Source organism: Lissotriton helveticus, chromosome 4_1 (genome assembly GCF_964261635.1).
Source record: "Lissotriton helveticus chromosome 4_1, aLisHel1.1, whole genome shotgun sequence".
NCBI classification, from domain to species: Eukaryota; Metazoa; Chordata; class Amphibia; order Caudata; family Salamandridae; genus Lissotriton; species Lissotriton helveticus.
In genome coordinates, this window is record NC_136063.1 from 771,965,871 (window position 1) to 771,992,457 (window position 26,587).

Genomic DNA, 26,587 nt, shown 5'->3' on the forward strand with positions numbered 1-26,587 from the left:
GCGGGAGGACTTCGAGTCTAGGATCATACCCAGTGAGTTCACACCACACTTATGAACGGACACCACACCGTGCATTTCCGTAAGCAAGTTCTTTATCAACAGTAGAGATTTAGGCAAAATGCACATGTATTTACAAGCGATCGAGGGATCGTAAAGTCTCAGTGATGAGGAAGAGGGATGCGGGACAGTCTCGATCTTTAGGCCAGCACGAAGCGTACCCTGCGCACAGCTCTCAGTCCTCGAGCCGGGGGATACGGAAGATGTCGATCGCACTGGCTGCTCTACTCACTTCTTCTCGAGCCAGGTCATGTTGGTAGCGTCGATGGTCCAGCCGGACCAGAGTACTCCTCGAGCGCGACGAGGTCAGCAGGGCTCGATCCGGAGTGAACAGGGTGTCTGTCAGTCTTGGGGAGCCACGACCACGTCAGCAGGGCTCAGGGTGTTCAGCAAATGTCCTTTAGAGTTCAAGGATGAGCCGCAACGAGGTCAGCAGGGCTCCGAGGTTCCAGTTCCTTCTTCACGAGGATGAGCCGCAACAGCGTCAGCAGGGCTCGATAATTTCCAAGTTTCAGTCTTCTCCCCAAGGGTTGAGCCGCGATCAGATCAGCAGGGCTCTCTTGTCCAGGATACAACTGCCCGCTAGTTCTTGGACGGGCCTTGATATAGGGCTGTGGCCCTTTGATGTCCGGACCCTCGCAGGCGGGGATCTCATGCCTCGGAGCTGGTCGTTGGAGTGTTCCGTCGGCTGGCTCTTTGATCCTTTAGAAGATGTGTCCGGGGATTCCTAGATGCCCAGCAGGGTCTGGAGCCAGCTCTCGGGGAGGCCAAGGGTGTGATCGAAACCGGCCCACAGGGGAAGGCCAGAGGTGTGAGAGAAACTCTTTGTCTTATCTCACTCAGGAAGCCCTCTACCCCCAGCCGGGCATGGCGCGTCTGAAGCCTAAGTTTCGCTGGGGCCGGGATCAGGCGAGGCCTAGGGAGTCAGGGACCTCGGGAAGGGTAATGGCGGCCGGGGGTCCTGTGGGTTGATGCAAGTTCTGGGCGCCCGGTACCGGGAAGGGGGATGGCGGAATGCGGGGACGGTCGTCTGTTGGTGGGGTCGTGTAGGGAGCGGGGCGGACAGGAGACGGGATGACCATGGGTTTCTGGGTGCAGGGCTAGGCTAACGGGGTGCTGAGGAACGGGGGGAACCACACCACGAGGCCAGGTCCAACACGCGTCCCCCCAGCTGAAAGGCAAAGAGAACTACCCATCCCCTTGGGGGTTCTCTTCACTGAGGCGGAAGAACCGGGACAGGCCGCTGTGTTGGCGTGGTCAGCACCAGGCCGGTGCTCAACAGTGAAATCCATCTCCTGGAGGGAGATGGACCATCGTGATAGTTTGGGGTTCTCCCCGCTCATTTGCATTAGCCACCGGAGGGGTCGATGGTCGGTTTCGGAAGTGAGTACCGAACAGGTAGGGCTTCAGCTTCTTCAGGGCCCAAACCACTGCGAAGGCCTCCCGCTCGATGGTGCTCCACCTTTGCTCTCGAGGGAGTAACCTCCGGCTAATGAATGCCACTGGCTGGTCTAGGCCCTTTTCATTCATCTGAGACAGGACTGCTCCGATGACATGCTCCGATGCGTCCGTTTGGACCACAAACTCTCGGGAGTAGTCGGGGGCCTGAAGTACGGGGGCAGTGCACATGGCGACTTTTAATGGTTCAAACGCCTCTTTGCAGGTGGGGGTCCAGCTAACATTCTTCGGCTGCTTTTTGGAGGTAAATTCCGTGAGGGGGACTACGATGCTGCCATACCCCTTTATGAACCTTCGGTAGTACCCCGTGAGCCCCAGGAAAGCCCGCACTTCCGTCTGGGTCGTGGGGGCCTCCCAGGCAACGATCTTGGGTTGGAGGGGTGCCACTAGGCCGCTCCTGACCTGGTGCCCCAGGTAGACCACTGACCCTTGTCCGATCTGACATTTACTTGCTCTGATGGTGAGTGTTGGACAGGCCTCGTGGCCGGGCCGTCCCCCCTCCGCACGACGGGGCCCGGACCCTGGCTCTCCCTGAATCCCCAGCAAGAGCCACCCCGGCAACCCCCCGAGGGAACCCCTCACCCGACCACAACGGGACTCCAGCCCCTGAACCCTCCAGTACCGGCTGGCCCTGGTCCCCGTCAGTACCATGGCCCCGACCCAGCCGCCATCTTTGGGCACTCCAGCACGAGGCCGCGTGGCCTCGACCCGACCCCAACCCTGGGCCTGGCCCAGCCCCGACATCGAGGCACCAACCTCCCCCCAGGAGGTAAAGAGACCACTTGGCAGGTCCATGGAAGAAGGAGTCGTCAACGGCTCTCCTCCGCCAGGTGTCGATCACCCCCGGCCGCCCTGGGCGCTGGCTCCACCCCCCTGCTGGGTGTCTGGACTCCCTCATCCCGGACCTCCCGACCTCCAGGCGCGAGGGTCCGGACATCAAAGGGGACCAGACCTATAATTGGGGCAGCTCCAGACCAGGAAAGCAGTTGTATCCTGGAGTCGAGAGACACCGAGAAGAACTCATCCTTGACGGACTGCTGGCGCTGCCGCAGCCCTGCCCTGTGAACCCTTCGTCTTGGCCTGCTGGCGCTGCCGCGGCCCTCCGCCTCGTGAAACCATCATCTTGGCCTGCTGGCGCTGCCGCGGCCCTCTGCAACGTGGAACATCATCTTGGCCTGCTGGCGCTGCCGTGGCCCTCTGCAACGTGAAACATCATCTTGGCCTGCTGGCGCTGCCGCGGCCCTTTGCAACGTGAACCGTCATCTTGGCCTGCTGGCGCTGCCGCGGCCTTCTGCAACGTGAACCATCATCTTGGCCTGCTGGCGCTGCCGCGGCCTTCTGCAGCCTGAACCATCGCCTTGGCCTGCTGGCGCTGCCGCGGCCCCTTCGTTGTAGACTCTTAAGCTCGAGGATTGTGAGCGTCCCTCTTGCCACCCCCTGTACCGATCCGGTACCAAGACTGTCCCGCTACCCCCTTTCCCTACAGAGACTAGAATTGAGGGGACCCTCGAGTCCTGAATCTCCTGTACCGCTGATAACCCTGCCGCAAGAACCCTATATAAAGAGTGTTGTTCTCATCCTTGTGTGGTGTCTATCTGTGGGGAGGGAAGTGACTTGTCTGTACGATCGCCGGAGACGGCCCTCATCGGAGGCCTCTCCCCCAGTATTCGGCCGACCCTCTGGGTCCCCGTCTAACATTGGTGGCCAGCGGCGCGATCCGAACCAACGCATAATCGTACAGAGAGTAACTCGCCCCACGACACACAACCACCATGACGACAAAACAGAGTGGAACAACGGAAAAATTCCAGATGGAAAAGCTGGAAGAATACAACCACAGAGAACTGAAACAATTCTGCATAGGACTAGGCATTTCGACCACAGGACTGAGCACGAAAGAAGACTTCAAACGAGCCCTAGAATCTTGGGCAGAGACTGGTACGACCATACCCCGAACACGAAGCCCCGAGACACCCGGAACGAGCCCCCCGCCGATGGAAGAAAGAAGATCGGGTCTCTCTCCAGAAGAGGTCCGAGAACGGGAAAAAAGCAGGCTCCATGAATTGGAACTGGCGCGACTTCGCTTAGACGGAGAACTCAAACTGGCGGAACAAAAAATAACGTTGGAACACTTACGGCTCCAAGAGGAGCGGGAAGAGAAACAAAGGCAGAGAGAGCTAGAAGAGAAGAAGCTAGCCTACGAACATGAGCGCAACCTCAAGGAGCTAGAGATTCAGAAGCAGAACAAAGAGCTCGGGGTCCCCGAGCGCACGAACCCTCCTGCCACTACCGATCCCAAGGTCCACATCCCCAAAGATGTCATCAGGGAATACTACAAGAACGATGATATCCAGCAGTGGTTTAAAGCCTACAAGGTAGCCATGACCTCCCACCGGATTCCCAGGAGCGACTGGGGAGCCGGGTTATGGGGGAGGCTTGTCAACGAAGGACGAGACGCCCTGCTGCAACTCCCGGACCATCTGATGACATCCTACGACCACATGAAAGCCGCCCTCCTCACTCCATACGGACTCACACCCGAGATGCACCGCCAGCGGTTCCGCGACTGCAAACGGATCCCGGGTACAACTTGGGTGGAGTACGTGAACTTCTTTAGCCGAGCATTCGAGGGGTGGATCAAGGGCAGCAAAGTGACCACCTACGAGCAACTTTTTGACCTTATTGTGTGGGAGCACCTTTCTAACAATTGCTTCATCGAACTCAGGCAGCACCTCCTGGACAGTAAACTAACGGAACCCCGGCAACTCGCCGCCGAAGCTGACCGATGGGAAAGCACCCGAGTTGGCCGAAATGGGCCCAGCGAATCGCACAGAACTAACCAAGGGCCCCATCGCCCCCGTGGGGGAGGAGGAGGCCAGGGTCGGGGTAGAGACACCGGCCCGATGACTCCCACGAGCAACCCCCCGCCCCCGGCCGGCAGGGGGAGCCCCCCGATGCGACCCGGCTTCCGGGCCAACATTACTTGCCACCGATGCCAACGACCCGGCCACTACGCCAATGATCCCAACTGCCCAAAGAACCCGAACACTATACCCCGCCAGGTCGCTGCTGCCGCCCTGGGGGAAGAGCCAACCCCGGAAGACCAAGAAGAGTACAAGACCGACCAGCCTGAGTGGGAACCGGCCGCCATGTCCCTGGTTTGTTTAGGGGAAAGAGACATGATCCCGCGGGCCCCCCTTCCCGCCAACTCGCAGAAGTACAGCCAGTGGGTCAACATTAATGGCCGCCGGGCTGAAGCACTCCGCGACACCGGGGCCAGTGTGACCGCAGTCCGCTGTCATCTGGTGACCCCAGACCAAATCTTGCCAAACATTCTTTGCCCTGTCCGGTCAGCTGACAACTCAGAAAGTCTGTGCCGCATGGCCTACGTCCCCTTCGAATGGGGAGGAGTATCCGGGATGCTGAAAGTAACTGTCCGTGATGATGCCCCCGTGGATTGCCTCCTGGGGAACGACCTCGAAAGTTCTCCCTGGGCAGCAGTCGAACGGAGAGAACACCTGGGGATGCTGGGCCTCCCCGAATGGGTCTGTGTCACGACCCGGTCCATGACCGCCCGTGCTGTCCCCAGTCCAGAAGAGCCCGAGTGGCCGGAGCCTCCTCCCGCGATCGTCCCAGAGGAGGCCGCCCCAGAAGCCAGTCTCCCGGCCCAACCCGAAGAAGGACTCGGTCAGCTTCAGGACCTCCCTGACCTGGCACAGTGGCGTCAGGAGGGGGGGCCCACCCAGGAACAATTCCGACAAGAACAAAGAACCTGTCCCTCCCTCGAGGGACTCCGGCAGCAAGCCCTTGCCCAGAGCGCAGGGGACACCTCGGGGGCCCACTGGATCTACTGGGACAATGACCAGCTCTACAGTGAGCAAAGGATTGCAGAACTGGGGGCCAGTCGGGTGCTGGTGGTGCCCCTTCGCTTCAGAGATTTCCTCCTGAGCTTAGCACACGATGTACCCCTTGCCGGACACCTGGGACAGGACAAAACATACGACCGCCTGGTGACCCACTTTTACTGGCCCCAAATGCGAAAGGATGTCACCAACCACTGCAGGGCCTGCCCCACCTGCCAGGCCAGCGGAAAAAGTGGCCGAAAAACCAAAGCACCCTTACAGCCTTTTCCTGTCGTCACCACCCCGTTCGAACGGGTGGGAATAGACATTGTGGGGCCCCTGGACCCCCGAACAGCCCAAGGACACCGGTTCATCCTGGTCCTGGTGGACCACGCCACCCGCTATCCCGAGGCCATACCTCTTCGAACCGTCACGGCGCCCGTGGTAGGCCGAGCCTTGATGGGGATCTTCTCCCGGGTGGGCTTCCCCCGGGAGGTCGTCAGCGACAGGGGCACGAACTTCATCTCGAAGTACATGAAGTCTCTCTGGCAACAGTGCGGGGTCACCTACAAATTTACGACCCCCTACCACCCGCAAGGAAATGGATTGGTTGAGCGGTTTAACCGCACTCTCAAAGGAATGATCATGGGCCTAGAAGAACCCCTCCGTCGCCAGTGGGACGTGCTACTCCCGTGCCTCCTGTTCGCCTACCGGGAGGTCCCTCAAAAATCCCTAGGCTTCAGCCCATTCGAACTCCTGTATGGACACCCCGTCCGGGGTCCCCTCAGCCTAGTCAAAGAAGGTTGGGGGAGGCCCCCCCAGAAAACTCCCCCTGACATATACAAGTATCTCTTGGCCCTTCGCAACCAGACCCGACGATTCAGGGAGATCGCCAAAGCCAACCTTGAAGCCAGTCAGGAAGACATGAAGAAATGGTATGATCAGCACGCCTCATCCGTCGAGTTCGAGCCGGGACAGCAGGTCTGGGTGATGTCCCCGGTTGAACCCTGCGCCCTACAGGACAAATGGTCCGGACCCTTCAAAGTGATCGAACGCAAGGGGCCCGTCACCTACTTAATCGACATGGAAACCTCCCGGAACCCCCTACGGGTCCTCCACGCCAACAGACTCAAGCCCCATTTTGTACGCTCAGAACTCAGCCTCCTGATGGCTACTGATAATGGGACGGAAGAAGACTCCGAGCCCCTTCCGGACCTGCTGAGGACCCTCGAGCAGGATGGCTCAGTGGAGGGGGTCAGACTCTCCGAGGCCTTGTCCCCGGAGCAACGGCAAGACTGTCAAGCTCTCCTGACACGATTCGCCACCTTGTTCTCTCTCACCCCCGGGGTCACCCCCTGGTGCCTTCACAATGTGGACACCGCGGACAGCCCCCCTATCCGACACAGGGCGTACCGCGTACCAGATCGGGTGCGCGCCTGCATCCAGACCGAGGTATCCAAGATGCTGGCCCTGGGAGTGATCGAACCCTCTGACAGCCCCTGGGCCAGCCCAGTCGTCCTGGTCCCCAAGGTTGCCGCCCCGGGCGTTGCCCCTGAGCTCCGGTTCTGTGTGGACTACCGGGGACTGAATGCCGTTACCAGGACCGATGCTCACCCTATCCCCCGGGCAGATGAGCTAATTGACCGTATGGGGGCCGCCCGCTACCTGAGCATCTTCAATTTAACAGCGGGCTACTGGCAAATCGGCCTCACCCCCAGGGCCCAAGAACGATCCGCCTTCTCTACCCCGGACGGCCACTACCGCTTCAAGGTGATGCCATTCGGCATGAAAAACGCTCCAGCAACATTTCAACGACTCGTGAACCAGGTACTGGCGGGCCTCGAAGAATTCAGCGCTGCCTACCTAGACGACATCGCTGTGTACAGCCACCACTGGGCCGACCACCTCCGCCACCTGCGGAAAGTTCTACACGCCCTCCGGCAGGCCGGGCTCACCATCAAGGCCAGCAAATGTCAGGTTGGCCAAGGGTCCGTGACCTACCTAGGACACCAAGTGGGAAGCGGTCTGGTGGCCCCCCTCCAGCTCAAAATCGCTGCCATCCAGGCCTGGCAACCCCCTACGACCCAAACCGAGGTCCGGGCCTTCCTGGGACTCACCGGGTACTACCGGCGGTTTGTGAAGGACTATGGCAGCATCGTGGGGCCCCTCACGGAGCTCACATCCAAAAAGAACCCTAAAACAGTCAACTGGACCCCAGACTGCCAATCGGCCTTCGAGAAGCTGAAGGCCGCCATGTGCACGGCCCCCGTGCTCCAGGCTCCCGACTACGGCCGGGAATTCATTGTGCAGACGGACGCCTCCGATCATGGCGTGGGGGCCGTCCTCTCCCAACTCAACACCGAGGGAGTCGATCAGCCAGTGGCATTCATCAGCCGACGCCTGCTGGCCCGGGAACAGCGCTGGAGCACCATCGAGAGGGAGGCCTTCGCCGTAGTATGGGCCCTCAAGAAGCTCCGGCCCTACCTCTTCGGCACCCACTTTCGGGTACAGACAGACCACCGACCCCTGCAATGGCTGATGCAGATGCGGGGGGAAAACCTGAAACTGTTACGCTGGTCCATCTCCCTGCAGGGGATGGACTGCACTGTAGAGCATCGTCCAGGCCAGGACCACGCCAACGCAGACGGCCTGTCACGCTTTTTCCGCCTCGGCGAGGAGAGTCCCCAAGATGATGGCTGACTCTCCCTGCCTTCAGCTGGGGGGGACGCATGTTGGACAGGCCTCGTGGCCGGGCCGTCCCCCCTCCGCACGAGGGGGCCCGGACCCCGGCTCTCCCTGAATCCCCAGCAAGAGCCACCCCGGCAACCCCCCGAGGCAACCCCTCACCCGACCACAACGGGACTCCAGCCCCTGAACCCTCCAGTACCGGCTGGCCCTGGTCCCCGTCAGTACCATGGCCCGACCCAGCCGCCATCTTTGGGCACTCCAGCACGAGGCCGCGTGGCCTCGACCCGACCCCAACCCTGGGCCTGGCCCGGCCCCGACATCGAGGCACCAACCTCCCCCCAGGAGGTAAAGAGACCACTTGGCAGGTCCATGGAAGAAGGAGTCGGCAACGGCTCTCCTCCGCCAGGTGTCGATCACCCCCGGCCGCCCTGGGCGCTGGCTCCACCCCCCTGCTGGGTGTCTGGACTCCCTCATCCCGGACCTCCCGACCTCCAGGCGCGAGGGTCCGGACATCAAAGGGGACCAGACCTATAATTGGGGCAGCTCCAGACCAGGAGAGCAGTTGTATCCTGGAGTCGAGAGACACCGAGAAGAACTCATCCTTGACGGACTGCTGGCGCTGCCGCAGCCCTGCCCTGTGAACCCTTCATCTTGGCCTGCTGGCGCTGCCGCGGCCCTCCGCCTCGTGAAACCATCATCTTGGCCTGCTGGCGCTGCCGCGGCCCTCTGCAACGTGAAACATTATCTTGGCCTGCTGGCGCTGCCGCGGCCCTTTGCAACGTGAACCGTCATCTTGGCCTGCTGGCGCTGCCGCGGCCTTCTGCAACGTGAACCATCATCTTGGCCTGCTGGCGCTGCCGCGGCCTTCTGCAGCCTGAACCATCGCCTTGGCCTGCTGGCGCTGCCGCGGCCCCTTCATTGTAGACTTCATCCTAGCCGGCCGGCGCTGCCGCGGCCCGACCTTGCAGACTCTTAAGCTCGAGGATTGTGAGCGTCCCTCTTGCCACCCCCTGTACCGATCCGGTACCAAGACTGTCCCGCTACCCCCTTTCCCTACAGAGACTAGAATTGAGGGGACCCTCGAGTCCTGAATCTCCTGTACCGCTGATAACCCTGCCGCAAGAACCCTATATAAAGAGTGTTGTTCTCATCCTTGTGTGGTGTCTATCTGTGGGGAGGGAAGTGACTTGTCTGTTCGATCGCCGGAGACGGCCCTCATCGGAGGCCTCTCCCCCAGTATTCGGCCGACCCTCTGGGTCCCCGTCTAACAGTGAGACCCGCTCGACACAGGCCCATCAACATCTCCCAAAGGTGTTGGAGGTGTTCGGTCCAGTGGGAGCTGAATACCGCGATATCATCTAGATACGCGGCGCTGAATCCCTCCAACCCAGCCAGTACCTGGTTAATCAGCCTCTGGAAGGTGGTGGGGGACATTTTTCACTCCGAAGGGCATCACCCGGAAATGGTAGTGGCCATCCGGGGTGGAGAAGGCGGATCTCTCTCTGGCCCCCTCCGTGAGGGCGATTTGCCAGTACCCGCAGGTAAATAAAATAAATGTAAATGTTGGAATTTGTAAAGCGCACAGCTACCTCCACCGGAGGTGTCCTGGCGCTGTCCGTATACCGCTTAGGAACCCTTCCTGGCTTTCCTGGGAAATGGCCACTCCTGGGCACCCCCCAGGTGCAGCCAGGCATCCCAGCGCTTTTGGGGCCGTTGTGGAGACTAAGCAAGCTATTGCCCAGAGTTGCAGCGTGGGACCCATGATCAGAACAGGTACTGAGGCGAGAATATCCAGTCAGGGGAATTAATGAGCCGGAGACCCGCCGAGGCAGGAATCGAACCCTGGTCCCTGGCCAGAGCTCTGCATCAAGGTCTGCCTGCTCTAACCATTGAGCCACACTTCTCCACAAGTCGAAGGTGCTGAGATAGCGAGCAGACCCTAGGCGGTCAATGAGCTCGTCTGCTCTTGGAATGGGGTGTGCGTCGGTTCTGGTGACTACGTTGAGCCCGCGGTAGTCCACACAGAACCTCAGCTCGGTAACAGTGCCGGCGGCGGCCGCCTTCGGAACCAGGACCACGGGGCTGGCCCATGTGCTGTCAGAGGCCTCGACCACCCCCAGGGTTAGCATCTTGGAGACTTCGGCCTTGATGCAGGGCCGGACTCTGTCAGGGACGCGGTAGGCTCTGTGCCGTACCGGAGGGCTGTCCCCAGTGTCCACATCGTGGACGCACCAACCGGTGACACCGGGGACGAGAGAGAAAAGGTCAGAGAACTGTCCCAGTAACTGGCGACAGTCCTCGCGTTGCTCGGGGGTGAGGGAGGAGGAGAGACTCACTCCCTGTACAGAGCCATCTTTTTCCTTCGCACACAGGAGATCGGGGAGAGGCTCTGTATCCTCTTCCGCTCTGTCCTCTGTGGCGAGGAGCAGACTCAACTCGGACCGCACGAAGTGGGGTTTGAGGCGGTTCACATGGAGAACCCTCAAGGGGTTCCTGGGGACTGCACATCTATAAGGTAGGTCACTTGGCTCTTGCTTTCCACCACTTTGAAGGGCCCGGTCCACTTGTCCTGAAGCGCACAAGGTTCCACTGGGGCCAACACCCAGACCTGCTGGCCGGGCTGAAACTCGACCAGAGTGGCATTCTGGTCATACCAACGTTTCATTTCTTCTTGGCTTGCCTCGAGGTTTGCCTCGGCAAGCTCCCGGAACCTCCGAGTCTGGTTTCGGAGGGCCAGGATGTATCGGAACACGTCTGGGGGTGGATCCTGGGGTGCCGCTTCCCAATCTTCCTTGACCAGGCTGAGGGGCCCCCGGACGGGGTGCCCGTAGAGCAGCTCGAAGGGACTAAACCCCAGGGATTTCTGGGGGACTTCCTGGTAGGCGAACAGGAGGCAGGGTAGGAGGATGTCCCTCTTGCGCCTCAGGGGCTCCTCGAAACCCATGATCATCCCCTTGAGGGTACTGTTAAATCGCTCAACCAGGCCGTTTCCTTGGGGGTGGTATGGGGTGGTGAACTTGTATGTCACCCCACACTGTTGCCACAGGGACTTCATGTATTTGGAGATAAAGTTTGTTCCTCGGTCGCTCACCACTTCTCGCGGGAATCCCACCCGGGAGAAGATCCCCATGAGGGCCCGCCCCACTACGGGGCTGTCACCGTTCGGAGGGGAATGGCCTCAGGGTACAGGGTGGCATGGTCTACCAGGACGAGGATGAACCGGTGGCCTAAGGAGGTCCGGGGTCCAGGGGCCCCACGATGTCTATTCCCACCCGTTCAAAGGGGGTACTGACAAAGGGGAAGGGTTGGAGGGGAGCCTTGTGCTTCCCCCCGCTCTTCCCGCTCGCCTGGCACGTGGGGCAGGACTTGCAGTGGGTCTCCACATCGGCGTGCATGCGGGGCCAATAAAAATGAGTGACCAGACGGTGATAGGTTTTGTCTTGTCCCAGGTGTCCCGCCAGGGGCACATCATGGGCCAGGTTCAGGAGGAAGCCACGGAAACGTAGGGGTACCACCAGCACCCGGGCTGACCCTAGTTCGGCGGACTTCTGTTCACTATATAAGAGGCCATTTTCCCAATAGACAAAGTGGGAGCCAGACTGGTCACCGGCAGCCTGGGCGGCGGCCTGCTGCTGCGGCCCAACTAGAGAAGGACAGGAGGTCTGTTCCAGGCAGAACTCCTCTGGGGAAGGTCCTCCTTCCTGGCGCCACTAGGCTAACTCAGGGAGGTCGTCCAAGGTCGGAGCCTGTTCGATGAGAGGGCCGAGGGGACCTGCGTCGGGGTCAATTTCTTCACCGGGGGGTAGCTCGGGGACCTCGGGTCGCTCGTTGCCCTCTGGGTCGTCAGAGACCGGGCGAGGGGTCTCGGGTTCCACCCCCCGGGGGTGGACACTCGGGCGGTCATGGATCGTGTGCTCACGCAGGCCTATTCGGGCAAGCCCCCCATCTCTAGGTGAGTCCTTCGCTCTACCTGCTTCCACGGGGAGCTCTCCAGATCGTTGCCCAGTAGACAGTCCACGGGCATGTCGGTGCGGACAGCTACTCGCAAGTCCCCGGAGACTCCTCCCCATTCAAACGGGACCTGAGCTATTCGGCAGGTGCGGACGGAATTGTCGGCTGAGATTACCTTGCAGGAGGCGTGGGGTATAATTTGGTCTTCTGTGACCAGGTGACAGCGCACTGCGGTGATGCTGGCTCCTGTGTCTCAGAGGGCCCCTATGCGGTGCCCATTGACGGTTACCTGTTGCCTGTACTTCTCAGTGTTGACGGGCAGGGGAGCTCCTGGGACCATTTCTCTAACCCCAAGGAAGACAAATTACATGGCTGCTGGTTCCCACCCCTCTGGGTCCTCTATCTCTTCCTCTTCTAGGGCCACTGTGGCTAGCTGGCGCGCGGGGGTACTCGCAGCAGCGGGTTTCTTGAGCAGGGGGCATTGGGGGTCACTGGCATAATGCCCTGGTTGCTGATATCGGTAGCAGGCTATTCTGGCTCGGGGTCCCTGTCTACCTGAGGGGAGCCCTGCTCTAGTTATGGGAGGAGAGCTTCCGGACTGGTTCCGGGGGGGGCTACGCTGGGGCCCGGACTGGGACCCCCGCTGTCTACCTTGACCTCCCCCTCTTCTCTGCGGGAGGACCCTTGTTCGTTTCGGCCATAGTCTCCCACTGGCCCCCTTGGGACTCGGGTGCTCACCCAGCGATCTGCCTCGACAGCAAGCTTCCGGGGGTCTGTCAATTTGCTGTCCAGAAGGTGCTGTCTCAGTTCCACAAATCAGTTCGTGGAGAGGTGTTCATACGCGATGAGGTTGAATAGTCCTTCAAAGGTGGTCACCTTGCTGCCCTTGATCCACACTTCCAACTCCCGGCTGTAGAAATTCACATATTCAACCCATGTGGTGCCGGGGATCTTTTTGCAGTCTCGGAACCGCTGCCGATACATCTCCGGGGTGAGCCCGTATCGGGATAGCAGAGCGTCCTTCATATGGGTGTAGGAGTTCATGACTGTGAAGGGCAGGTCCAGCATGGTCTCTCTTCCCTCACTGAGGAAGCGGCCCCACAATCCGGCCCCCCAATCCTTCTCGGGCACTCGTGGGAGGTCATGGCGACCTTGTACGCTTTGAACCACTGCTGGATGTCGTCCCCCTTGTAGTACTCTTTTACTACATCCTTGGGGGGATGTGTACTTTGGCCTCCATCGGGGAAGGGGTTTCTCGGTTCTCCGGGTGTCGGGTGTCTTCGCTTCTGGCTTTTAGTTCAAGTTCTTTTAAGCTGCGCCCATGTTCGAGCTGGAGTTTCTTTCCCTCATGTTCCCTCTGAAGCTTCTTTTCTTCTAGTTCCCCTTGTAACCGTAATTGTTCTACGGCCATTTTTCTCTCGGCCAACTTGAGCTCTCCTTCTATTTTAAGGCGCGCTAGCTCCAGCTCGTGGATTCGGGTTCGTTCTCGGTCTGTCATCTCCTCTGGTGACAGACCCCTTTCCGCGCTGAGACTCCGTGTCAGGGAGTCCGTTCTCTCACCTTCCTGGCCGCTGGTTTTGGTCTGTGGCCCCCCCTCTCTGCCGTCTTCTTCCGGTGGGGCAAGGGGGGCCCCGGCCTCTACCCAGGCTGTCAGGGCTTTTTGGAAGTCTTCTTTGGTGCTTAAACCAGTAGTAGTGATGTGAAGTTCCTTGCAGAATTGTTTTAGTTCTATGTGGGTATACTCTTCTACACGGTCCTTTTGGAATGTTGGCTTTTCGCTTGTTCCGGTGGAACTCATGGTTGTTCTTCGTTCCGGTCGTGTGTCAGTCGTTTTATGATACGATCTCTAGACGTAGGCTCTTATCCCGTCGCTTGTCACCAATGTTAGAAGGGGCGATCCCAGAGGGCCAGGTTAGGCTCTCCCGACCACTCCGTGACCCACTTCTCCCACAAATAATGCCGAGTCTTAACGTGAGGTCCTCGCTGGGGAGGACTTCGAGTCTAGGATCGTACCCACTGAGTTCACACCACACTTATGAACGGACACCACACCGTGGATTTCAGTAAGCAAGTTCTTTATCAACAGTAGAGATTTAGGCAAAATGCACACGTATTTACAAGCGATTGAGGGATCGTAAAGTCTCAGTGATGAGGAAGAGGGAAGCGGGACAGTCTCGATCATTAGGCCAGCACGAAGGGTACCCTGCGCACAGCTCTCAATCCTCGAGCCGGGGGATACGGAAGATGGCGATCGTACTGGCTGCTCTACTCACTTCCTCTCGAGCCAGGTCGTGTTGGTAGCGTCGATGGTCCAGCCGGACCAGAGTACTCCTCGAGCGCGACGAGGTCAGCAGGGCTCGATCCGGAGTGAACAGGGTGTCTGTCAGTCTTGGGGAGCCGCGACCATGTCAGCAGGGCTCAGGGTGTTCAGCGAATGTCCTTTAGAGTTCAAGGATGAGCCGCGACGAGGTCAGCAGGGCTCCGATGTTCCAGTTCCTTCTTCACGAGGATGAGCTGCGACAGCGTCAGCAGGGCTCGATCATTTCCAAGTTTCAGTCTTCTCCCCAAGGGTTGAGCCGCGATCAGATCAGCAGGGCTCTCTTGTCCAGGATAGAACTGCCCGCTAGTTCTTGGACGGGCCTTGATATAGCGCTGTGGCCCTTTGATGTCCGGACCCTCGCAGGCGGGGATCTCATGCCTCGGGTCGGGTTGTTGGAGTGTTCCGTCGGCTGGCTCTTTGATCCTTTAGAAGATGTGTCCGGGGATTCCCAGATGCCCAGCACGGTCTGGAGCCAGCTCTCGGGGAGGCCAAGGGTGTGATCGAAAGCGGCCCACAGGGGAAGGCCAGAGGTGTGAGAGAAACTCTTTGTCTTATCTCACTCAGGAAGCCCTCTACCCCCCTGCCCGCATGGCGCGTCTGAAGCCTAAGTTTCGCTGGGGCCGGGGTCAGGCGAGGCCTAGGGAGTCAGGGACCTCGGGAAGTGTAATGGCGGCCGGGGGCCTTGTGAGTTGATGCAGGTTCTGGGCGCCCGGTACCGGGTAGGGGGATGGCGGAATGCGGGGACGGTCGTCTGTTGGTGGGGTCGTGTAGGGAGTGGGGCGGACAGGAGACGGGACGACCAGGGGTTTCTGGGTGCAGGGCTAGGCTAACAGGGTGCTGAGGAACGGGGGGAAACCACGCCACGAGGCCAGGTCCAACACTCAGGACCTTCCGGGAGGCAAGAGCTGGAGACCAGGTAGGCTGGGCAAGACGGATGGCAGGTGGATGACGGAGGGGTCTCGGAGTACTCTTAGAGTGAGAACACCATCTTGACACCGCTACTGTTCTGCTATTTTAATACGTCGTGTTTTCAACTGAGCGGCCGGGAAGGTGATCATTTGCCAATGCACATCTGCCTTAAACTCCCCCATACTGAGAACGGTTCTGCCGTCCCCTCAATGGTCCTAAAATACTTAAGAATCCATTTTCCTAAACCTTCAACCCATTGTTGATCTTGAAGAAGAAGACAGTCCATCTGACACCTGTATCTCTCCCTCCTCCCCTCTTTGATTTCTAGATCAAGCTTAATAAAGATTGGTCTGAAAATGAATTAGGTCTAATTTCTGCCTTCATGATATTCAAGGACCAAGATGTTAAACAAAATTTGATATGAGATGTCGTCTGGAATTGGCAAGAATGGCATGTGTAATTACTTATGGCCGGATTAACATTACGCCATGGATCCATTAACTGATAATCATGTATTATGGCATTTAAGATTGTTTTAGTCTTTGTTTTCAGTTGTTTTTGGTTTTTATTAGAAGTAACTTTTTTTAAGTCTTGGATATAATTAAAATCCCCACCAAAAATCATCTGACCAGGGACTCCCCATCTCATTAATCTTTGCAAACACTGAGGCGGCATCTTCAATCAGACTAGACAAGATAGTTCGATTTAATTTCACCATAACCCACAACCATCTTTCCTGGGGATCCCTCCGACCTTGGACATATTCTTGAGCTATACTTCTAGAAAGTAGATAGCTAATCCTCTCATTCCCCTCTCTTCTGAAACAAAAAAGGCATCTTAGAATGCTCTAGGCAGGAAGAGCTTTGATGAATTTGTTTGAAGGTGTGTGTAGAACTTGGCCTTTTTGGCTAAAGCTCCCTAAACCTTTTGCTTTCTCCCTAGACTGTTTTCCTGACATAGAATTGCCAACTTAGATGCTTTGGGTCCTTTTCCACTGCTCATCAAGTGTCAAAGTACAAGTGTTCCCTGTGTAAAGTGTAATGGTAATTGGTTGGCCATGATTGGTATGTTTGCATTACTAGTTAAGTCCCTAGTGATGTGCACTGTGTGTGCCAGGGCTAGTAATACAAAGGTGCACAGAGAAGGGAACTCAGGCCTGCAGAGGAGGGCATGTACGCAGTTTGCTAAGTTAGAATGTTGTTCTGACAAGTGCAACCACTTGTCAGGCCTTACTTTCCCTTTTTCATACACAATGGGTACCCCTATGGTAGGTCCTGGGTAACCCCTGGGCAGGGTGCAGTGTAAGTAAAAGGCAGGCCATATACTAAGGTGTGTGTTATGTCCTGACAGTGAAAAACACTCTCATTTTGTTTTTAACTGCTGAAAGGCCATTCTGCCTATAGGACAGAATGGGGGAGGCTGGGTATTGTGTTTTGGAAACCTAGTTTCCTGTACATTTATAATAGAGAGTTGAAGTTTAGTATGTATTAACACACAGTGACATAACACACCTTTCTATGAAAGTGGTTTTGACACTGTTCAGAAACCCCTCTTTTGTGAAAGTGGCTGAGTTTTGTGCTTTAAGCATTTCTGTGTGTATCTGCTGAATGTCGATGTCCTGTCTGGATCTGAGAGGTGAGAGGAGCTGGGAGAGGTCTTGACCCAGGGAGGGGTTGTGATGGCACTAAGCATGGGCGTAAAATCCGTTCCGCTCGCGGATTTTGCGGATTTTCGGCAAATTCGCAATCCGCGAACTCTCGCGAATTTGTCGAAAATCCGTGAATTCGCTCGCGGCTGATTTTTTGCTTGGTGATACAATATTGCGGCGCGCGGCGTGGTGCACGGCGTTCACTTTCCGTCATTAAGCGTTTGCCGAGATGTTTTTCTCGATCATATTTTGCGAGTGCTGCGCCATTTTGGATCTTGCTGCGGGATCCCGCGGGAGTTTGGCGCCCGCGAATAGGTAATCGCGGCTTGCCACCTTGCACAGCACGCCTCGCGAGAGTTCGCAATTGCGAACATGTAGGTGTGGCGGACAGGAACAATCTCGCACTCGCGAAATAGATATTTTGCAATTCTGCACAAGAAATCCACCAGCAAACAGCATAAACCTTCAGAAAATGATGATTTGTATCAGAATCACTCCTCAGGTTGACATTTGCATGCACTTTGTTTTTGCAAGTAGTCCATTTTTTGGGGGGGGAGGAAGGAAGTGCCCCACAGTCTCCAACTTCCTGTTCCTGTCCAGCAGGCTCCTCCCAGTGCTTTCTTCATGTGCTGGTCACTTTCATTTGGACCTTGACCTGGAAGGATTACTTTTTGTGGGTGCTGCTGGATAATTGGATTTGAGGCTTTTTTGACTTTCTTTGGATCACTTTTGGATTAGAAATCAACTTTCACAAGTAAGTTTGTTTGGGGCATTACAGTTGCTGCAACTTCAATTTTGGAACTTTTTCAGAACATTAAATAAAATATATTGTGGGCAGCCACAGTATCCAGTAGGACCAGGGTTGGTTATGGGTGCATGATGCAACTGTTTTGTTGAATTTAAACACCATTGAGGCCATGGATGGGCTGGGATTGTGCTGATTTTTGTGGTTTTTGTCGTTTTTTTGGGGCTGCTGGTGGGGCCCTTTGCCGAGGGGTGGTGAGTGTTGCATGGGCCTAGTCTTTCTGTGGGGTGTCTTCTTGAATTTAAACATCATTGAGGCCATGGATGGGCTGGGATTGTGCTGATTTTTGTGTTTTTTGTCGTTTTTTTGGGGCTGCTGGTGGGGCCCTTTGCCGAGGGGTGGTGAGTGTTGTGTGGTAAATAAATAATTAATTACCGGTACTATTTTTGAATATATTAACAATAACAGATAGCTCAATAAATAAGAGGCAGGATCCGAGGAATCTGAGTCGAACGGGCTTTATTCAGGCAAAAGGGAAGGGACAGGATCGGGACAGCCTGAAATCAAATAGAGAGGCAGCTGCAACGTTTCATCAACAGTACAAGGTATATATAGTAAAACATCACAATTACATTACATACAGTAGGCGTAACTAGTGACAAGCGTAAGATAAGAACACATGGGCGTGAAAAGAAGGCGTGCACGGGGCGTGCACGTAGACATGTGATGAAAACGTCACAGAAGTGTCATGAATGGGCGGAAACATGGAGGGGGCTACCTGAGCAGCTGGAACCTTTAACCTAGTGGTGCGCGCAAACGGACAATGACGTGTTACCGGGGAGAACTGGGGGCTATGACTAGAAGAGGAGACTAAAGTCTGCGGTGTCAGGACGACATGTACCTATAGCATATCTGGTATCTGGTGTTTGGAGTACATGTTGATAGAATCTAAAAGTTATCAGGGCAAAGGCTACTTGACACTAAGGCTAAGGCTGGTGCATGCATATATTCTACATGTATTGCGTGTGCTATGAATCTTCATGAATACTAATACAGTAATTCTCTTGCATGGAGACAGAAAGACTAGACTATAGCTGGAGATGTTTATGCGGTTCAGTAACTTAGGAATGTGAAGACGGAGAGCTGAACTGATAACTAGAGGCATAACATATTCTTGGCAGACAGGCAGGCAGAGCCAGGCCGGGCACCGCGCTGCACGGCAGGAAGTAAGTGAAGGGTCAGGGATGCAGGTGGGGGCTGCATCGCTCCTCGGAGTGAGTTCTGGAGACTGGAGCTTGAATCTGGTGTCCGGGCCCTTTGAGGCCTAGAAACGGGGACAATGCGGGGAATATAACGTGCATACTATAAAACGTGGCAACATAGGTCTAATACTCGTTGCTTTCACGAGAACTGGAAACTGGCATACTAGAGTTGGACACAACTATAATTGTGTCTTTAATCGATCATAGGGGGATATATGCATATTGATCATGCACATATAACATAGGATGAGGAACACGTAGGCACATATGACAAGGCAAAATTCAATTTTCCTCATTCCCTCCTTGTGCCCTACGTTTCCATCAGGAAACATCAATATTCATGATACCATCTATCTGTTCATATAGCATCATTTGCTCATCTCGAATTGTCTTGGAACGGGACTTAGGACTAGGAATACAAGAGGTAGCACACAAGCCGCAAATCGCAGGGCCACATTGTAAACAGAGTCAGCAACTGAATATGATCATTACTGCTATACCTAGGAATGACAATACTTTCCATCCCCAGGCAGATATTATACTCCAGAGCGAACCGGACCATGTCCAGGTGCCTGGATTCTGGTGTAACTGATGGGCAATTTTATGAAGTCTGGTTATGGCTGAATAAACAGACGGTGCGTTATTAGGAATGAAAATGCAGCAACTAGATCCGATGACTCTACAAGCTCCTCCCCTATCGGCCAGTATGACGTCAAGGACGAGACGATTTTGGAGCACGACAAATTTCATAGCAGATTGCTCTTCAGTTAAGTTACCTAGAGCGGAAGTAGTCTCATTCACTACTGCTTCAAGGGTTCTGGTTAGCCTACGTATTAACTTACTATTCTGGACAGGACCTATGAAGAAAAAGAAACCTTTATTGAAATCTTGATACTGTTCTAAGGCAGTTTCAGTTTGATCGACAATTGGGGACTCGATCTCCCTTCTATGTCTAATGTGTACTAGATGTGTGTTTCTGTGATAATCGGATGGGGCTAGAAAAACTGGTGGCAGTAGGAAGGCAATGTAACATGTTCCATCCCATTCTAGGGGCAGACGAACATATGCGGTCTGACCACATACAAAATAAGAATGACGTGAGGCTTTGAAAATAGATTTCCCACTGTCACTATACTCGACCATAGTAGTACAATCACTATGACCTACATGTGCGGAACCATTCTTTCTGACACATAATTCGCCTTTAACTGGTAGAACTGAAATAGCAGGCAAATCTGGAGTAGTCTCGGACTGAACATTCAAAACCATGAAATTCGAGGAATAATTACCTAGATCATATACTTCATTTTCTAGATCTAACCCTGTTCTATGGGAAAGACCTTCCTTGTCTGGGAAACATGTTCTATTCAGAAGGGACATATCATTCGAGGATGACGTTAATGTGGACCATGCTCCACACGAACCATTATGTGAAAACGGGTAAGGAAAGAGTGGCAGAACTCCCTTCGGTGTCTGGAAAGGGGGGAGTCGACCACACACCCAACAATTAGTGGCATTGCTAGTCTGGTGTGAATAGTGTAATATGCGGATAAAAGTATTATTTCGCATAGCAAGACGATAGGATAACTCGTGAGGAGGCAGGTCACTAAAGGTGTGCTCTACTGTAACATTAGAAAACATATGTACATGTGAATTAGGAAAACATAAATGTAAGGCATAACTTATGCAGGTAACCATAAGACTCAGAAATATCAGGAAAAACAGAGTAACGATACATCTACTTCGAATATTCTTTTGATAACGTATTCTCTTAGAGTTCTGACTAACTCTCTCACTGTGTGGGTCTATCTCATACATGTCAGGAACCTGTCTAACCGTTTCACCCGAGAGGGACTTAGACAATTAAACTGGCTGACTTACTAGACCGAAGCTTCTTATCTTTATACTCCTGCTGCGGAGTTTTCTCTAACATGGGAAGTTTAGATTCAGTGTCTGGGCAGTCCTTGAGAACGGGGCAGTCCTTGAGAAAAGTCTTTGGTTTGAGTCCATGGAATCTCTTTACATGACTGGAGTGCAACCACCCCTTCCGGCCTTCAATCTTCACGGCGGTCCTTGTTGTCAGTAGTACAAGTCGGGGCTCCTTCCAGCGGGGCTCCAGCGGACTTGAACGATCAAAATTCCTCACAAGTACCAGGTCCCCTGGTATGACCTCATGCGGTTTCACTTCGGTGTTGTCTGGAAAAGCGGCGGCAACCTGTGAACGATAAGATTGTAGTGCAGACATCAAGGAGGCCAGGTAATCTGTCAGCATATTACTGTCAACATCTGTAATTGTACGTGGTCTAGGTGTACCCCACATATTTGGGGGACGACCGAACATTATCTCATAAGGAGACAGACCTGATCGGGAGTGAGCGACCATTCTCATATAGAAAAGAGCGACTGGCAGTGCTACTATCCAATCTACACCTTTCTCTGCACATACTTTGGCAATGCGGATTTTCAGAGTCTGGTTATGTCTCTCTACGAGACCGGCTGCTTCAGGATGTCGTACACAGTGGAACTTCCACTGGTACCCTAACAGAAGGGATACTTGTTTCATGAGCTCGGATGAAAATGGCTGGCCGTTATCTGAATACACGACCCTAGGTAATCCATAGCGGGGGAAAAACTCACGAACCAACTGCCTGGCAGTGGTCGCAGCTGTGTAATCTGGGACTGGATATGCTTCTGTCCACCTGGACAAAGCGCATACAACTACGAGGACATACTTGAAACCTCGATATCGCTCCATCTGAATATAATCCATCTGGAGGACTTCAAAAGGGTGGTCAGGAGGATGGAATCCACCTTGTTCCACCGGGACACCTTTACCTGGATTGAACTGACAACAGATCATGCAGGTACGCACTTTCTGCTTGGCTGCTGCTCGTAAATGCTTGTTGAACCATAGGTTCTGAATACTGTCTAACATGGCTTTCTCTCCTAAGTGTGCTGGACTATGTGCGGTGTTAATAATGACTTGAACCATAGAGTCGGGGAGAAACCATGTGGCTTTTCCCTTCGTCAACCATCCTTGATCTGTCTGGACCCCTCCTTGTTCAGACCATTTCTTGATTTCATCGGAAGTAGCATGTAACTGTATATCTATTACATCTTGGGTAGGGTCCTTAACTGTCATACAAGTAGTCTGATCTGGAATGTCTGTCTGTGTCGTGTTAACTGGAATGTCTGGAGTCTGAGCTGTAAGCTTGGCTGTTCGATCTGCTACATCGTTACCCTGGGAAATGATATCAGTGACTTTCGTATGTGCTTTGCACTTCATAATAGCAATATCTGTCGGTAAATGTATTGCATCTAACAAAGCTTGAATGAGGGGGCCATGCTGAATCTTGGTTCCATGAGAAGTCATAAAACCTCTTTCTTGCCAGAGCACTCCAAAGTCGTGTACGACTCCGAATGCATAACGTGAATCTGTGTATATGTTTACTTTCAGGTTCTTAGCTCGTATGCAGGCTTGGGTCAGAGCGACGAGCTCTGCTGCTTGAGCAGACAGGGTGTCAATACGATGTGTTTCTATAACTTCGGTTTCAGTAGTCACGGCATACGCGGCTACTAGTTCTCCTGTACTTGTTCTCATACATGAACCATCCACATAAAGTGTCAGGTCGGGATCAGGTAATGCAATGTCTGTCAAGTCTTGTCTTGGCTTTGTCACGGTGTTAACAACTTCCACACAGTCATGTGTGGCAGGATTTGAGGTAACTGAGGGTAACAGTGTAGCGGGATTTAAAATGTTGCAGCGTCTGATTTCTATGTGTGGCTGGAACAGTGTCAGTTCATATCCTGTTAAACGTGCAATGGTCAAGTGCTGAGTCTGGGTTCGGTTTAAAAGAACTTCCACGGAGTGTGGAACTTGTACTGTCAGGGAGTGTCCTAACACTATGGAATCACTTTGTCTGATAGCTAGAGCTGTGGCTGCAACTGACTTGAGGCACGCAGGCAGAGCCTGGGCCACTGGATCTAATGTGCTAGAAAAATAAGCACAGGGCTTGTATTGTCCTGCTTGATCTTGTGTGAGAACAGATAATGCAGTACCATCACGTTCAGTGACAAAAAGTGTAAAAGGCTTACTGTAGTTCGGTGTTGCTAGAACAGGTGCATTACATAAAGCTTTCTTTAACTCATTGAAAACAAGTGTATGTTCCTGGGTCCAAGGGAGGACAGTCGATACGGCTGCCTCCTGTGTCGTTAACTATATCAGTGGTTTGGCTAGAAATGCATACTGAGGAATCCATTGTCTGCAGTAAGAAGTGAGGCCGATAAAAGCTCGTACCTCCTTCTGTGTCTTGGGCTGTGGAAGATGTGCTATTAACTGGATACGGTCTGGTGTCAACTGCCTACCCCTCTTGGACAGTAAATGTCCAAGGTAGACCACTTGCTGGACACAGAATTGTAATTTAGAAGGGGACACCTTGTGCCCCATCTCGGCCAGGAAATACAAAACTGTAAGTGACGCACGTTCGCAGTCACGTTCAGAACGGGCTGTGATCAATAGATCATCGACATACTGGAGCAGAGCAGTGTCAGTTGGCATGTGAATATTGTCTAGTTGTCTTTTCAGTGCTTGACTGTAAATACTAGGACTTTCTGTGAAACCTTGAGGAGCTCGTGTGAATTTATAGCTCCTTCCATTTAAACAGAATCCGAAAAGGAACTGGCTGTCTGGATGAATGGGGACACTAAAGAATGCGTTCTTGAGATCGATAACAGTGAAGAACGTAGCTTCGGAATCAATGGCTGTCAATAGGGAAGAAATATCTGGGACCACTGGGTACTGGGGTATGATACATTTATTAAGTTCTCGAAGGTCAATCACTAATCGATAAACTGGAGGTGCATTGGGATCAGTACGTTTCAGAATCGGAATGATAGGAGAATTACATACATTGGAGTCAGTTTCTACAACCACTCCTTGAGCAATGAGCTCGTCAATAATTTTGGATAAGGCTGCTACAGCCTCAGGTGGCAATTTGTACTGTCGGATTCGTGGTAATACAACACCTTGCTTCAGAGTGACACAATGGGGTGTGATGTGCATACAACCTACATCAGTTGGACCTTGCGCCCATAAATGCTGTGGTACATTCAATAATCTTGGATCAAAATCACGTAATACATAATGACCTTTAAAATCGCGCAAAAACAGTCGCACTCCTTCTGGGGAGCAGCATATTACTGCTCCTAATTCTTTCAGGGTCCTAATGCCTAGTAAGTTTTCTGGACATGATTTCGTAAGTAACAAGTCTGTAGTTCGGGACAATGGACCAACTTCTAGAGTAACTGGTTTCGATATTTCATTAACAATAGGCTTTCCTGAAAATCCAAGGGAAACATTTCTAGAGCCTGAGAGTGGAGCCCCTGGAACCTCGTCATGACTGATGGTAGTCCTACTTGCCCCTGTATCAATCAGAAACTTTCTGTCTTTCCCTAATACTTGACTGTGTACATAGGGACCCTCTTGATCTACAGGAATCTCGATGAGAGGCAAGCCAACCTCCCTCTCTAGGCTGTTTCATGAATACGGCTGATAATCTGGATACTCTGACTGTGCATACTGGTACATCTGCTGTGTAACGTGTTGTGTTGCAGCTATAGGCTGCGGTACTGTAACTGTCTGTTGTGCATTCTGCGGTGGCTGGGAAGTCTGTGAAACTTGTTCTTGTCTAGGCGGACGTGGTCTTTCTTTCGTTTTACCAGTAGCTATGTTGTGTTTTAGAACTGCACATTCGTTTATATAATGACCTGGCTGTTTACAGTAATTGCATGTCCCTTTAACGGGAGCTGCAGGATGACTGGCTTGATTCGTACCCCTCTTCTGACTGTCTTGCGGAACAGACTGTGCAACTAGTACTTTCATTTTCGTGTCTTTCATGCGTCTCCTTTCATGTTCCTGCTCCTCCCTGATTCTGTTCTGGTGGTACTGTAGCATCTGGAGCATCTGTGACGGAGTATTAGCTTGCCAGGTACTCTCGACTTTCAGTACTCGATTTTTAACTTTAGGACTTGAATTCTCGACTAGTTTGGTAACAAAAAGATGGGGATACGATTCACTACTTGTTTTCAGACCACTATTAATAATGAAACATTTCTCAAATCTAGAATAAAAATACCTAGTGTCTTCGTCTTGTTTCTGTTTACAGGCTGAGATGGCATCCCAATCTTCCTTTTTCGTGGCTAGTAATCTTGGCAAAACTTGTATTAACAATTCGGGCAATGCTTTAGCTTTATCCCCAAGACCGGTACCTGGAACTCGTGTATTATCTTCAGCTTCTAATGCGGTCCAATCTATCTTTTTCTCTCCCACCTCCCATTCTTTTTCCTTGAGTTTTTCATATATGCCCGCAGGCAACAGGACCTTTAACATTTTAATGATATCAGGATACGTGTATTCTCCCATACGGAGCATGTCCTTTAATTCACGGTGGAACCCTGCTGGATCTTTATCATGACAGGGAATTAACTTTTTCATTTCCAAGAGTTCTATTTTTGTGATAGGGGTGTAAACAAATACTCGTTCTAGACCACCCCCCTCTACCTTAACTGGGTGTACTTCTCGTAACGGATTCTGTCTGTCTATGTAGAATGATTTTCTTTCTGGGGGTGGAACGGGAACAAAATGTGGATTCAGGAACGTTCTGTATTTGTGGCGCTGTTCTAGTATGACACTAATTAAATCGGTACCTAGACCTTTACATCTGTTTAGGAGTAACTCGGTCAGTACATCATGTAAAGGACCTGGATCAGAATGCTGATCCTCATACAGTGTAATGAGGTGCTGGATCATATACGTACCCACCAGACGTTGCTCGGCTGGGGTCAGTTTCAGAAACGTTTGGGCCACTATTTCATCTGGAAAAGTGGTAGAATCACTAGTCCATCGGACTGCTGATCGGGCTAGTTCTTGTTCATGCATTGTACTAAGCTCGCAATAACCTATTCGTGATTTCAGAATTTGATCGGTGGCCTGGAATACTTGTTCAAGAGAACACTGTTCTATTACTGGAGGAGGAAAAACTTTCTTGTAATCTAGGCGTGAATGTCGGTCGGAAAGTCTAGTTCTACCTACATACGCTATCCTGGAGGGATTCTCGCTGTCTACCTCTACACTAGAAGAGTCATTCTCTTTTTCGGTTGCTCTTTTCGCTTCCTCTTTCTGGTGTATACTTATAATTTCCTTACGGATTTTCCTGTACATACTTTCTACACTACCTTGTGTCTTGTGTTTTCCCTCGGCTATATTGTCACTCCACTTAGTCAGACCTTTCATCTCGTCTTTATCTTTATCAGGATAATCTTGCTCTCTTATTAAACAGTTAATCAAGAACTGTAAAATCATATGTTGAGTCTCGGCTTTTCTGTGTGCCATAGGTTCGTGAATACTTCCTGGATTCTCTCCTGTACGGACAAAACGATATATTCTGTCTAGATGTTCCTTCATGTCGGGCAGGGTGACCAAAAAGTTGGCAACCCGTCTTAAGCGTACTGAATATAATACCATGTGATCATCGCCTGGAACTGGATCATATATACATTCCGTAAGAAGTCGCTTGAGGTCTGCGTATGTAGCTAGTTTTGGCGTACGCTGTAACGCTGCGTCTCGCGGCGTCAGTCGTCTTACTTGAGGCGGGGTGATAGGAGCACTTCCCCCCACTGCTCCTGAACCAGAATCGTCAGTTAATACTG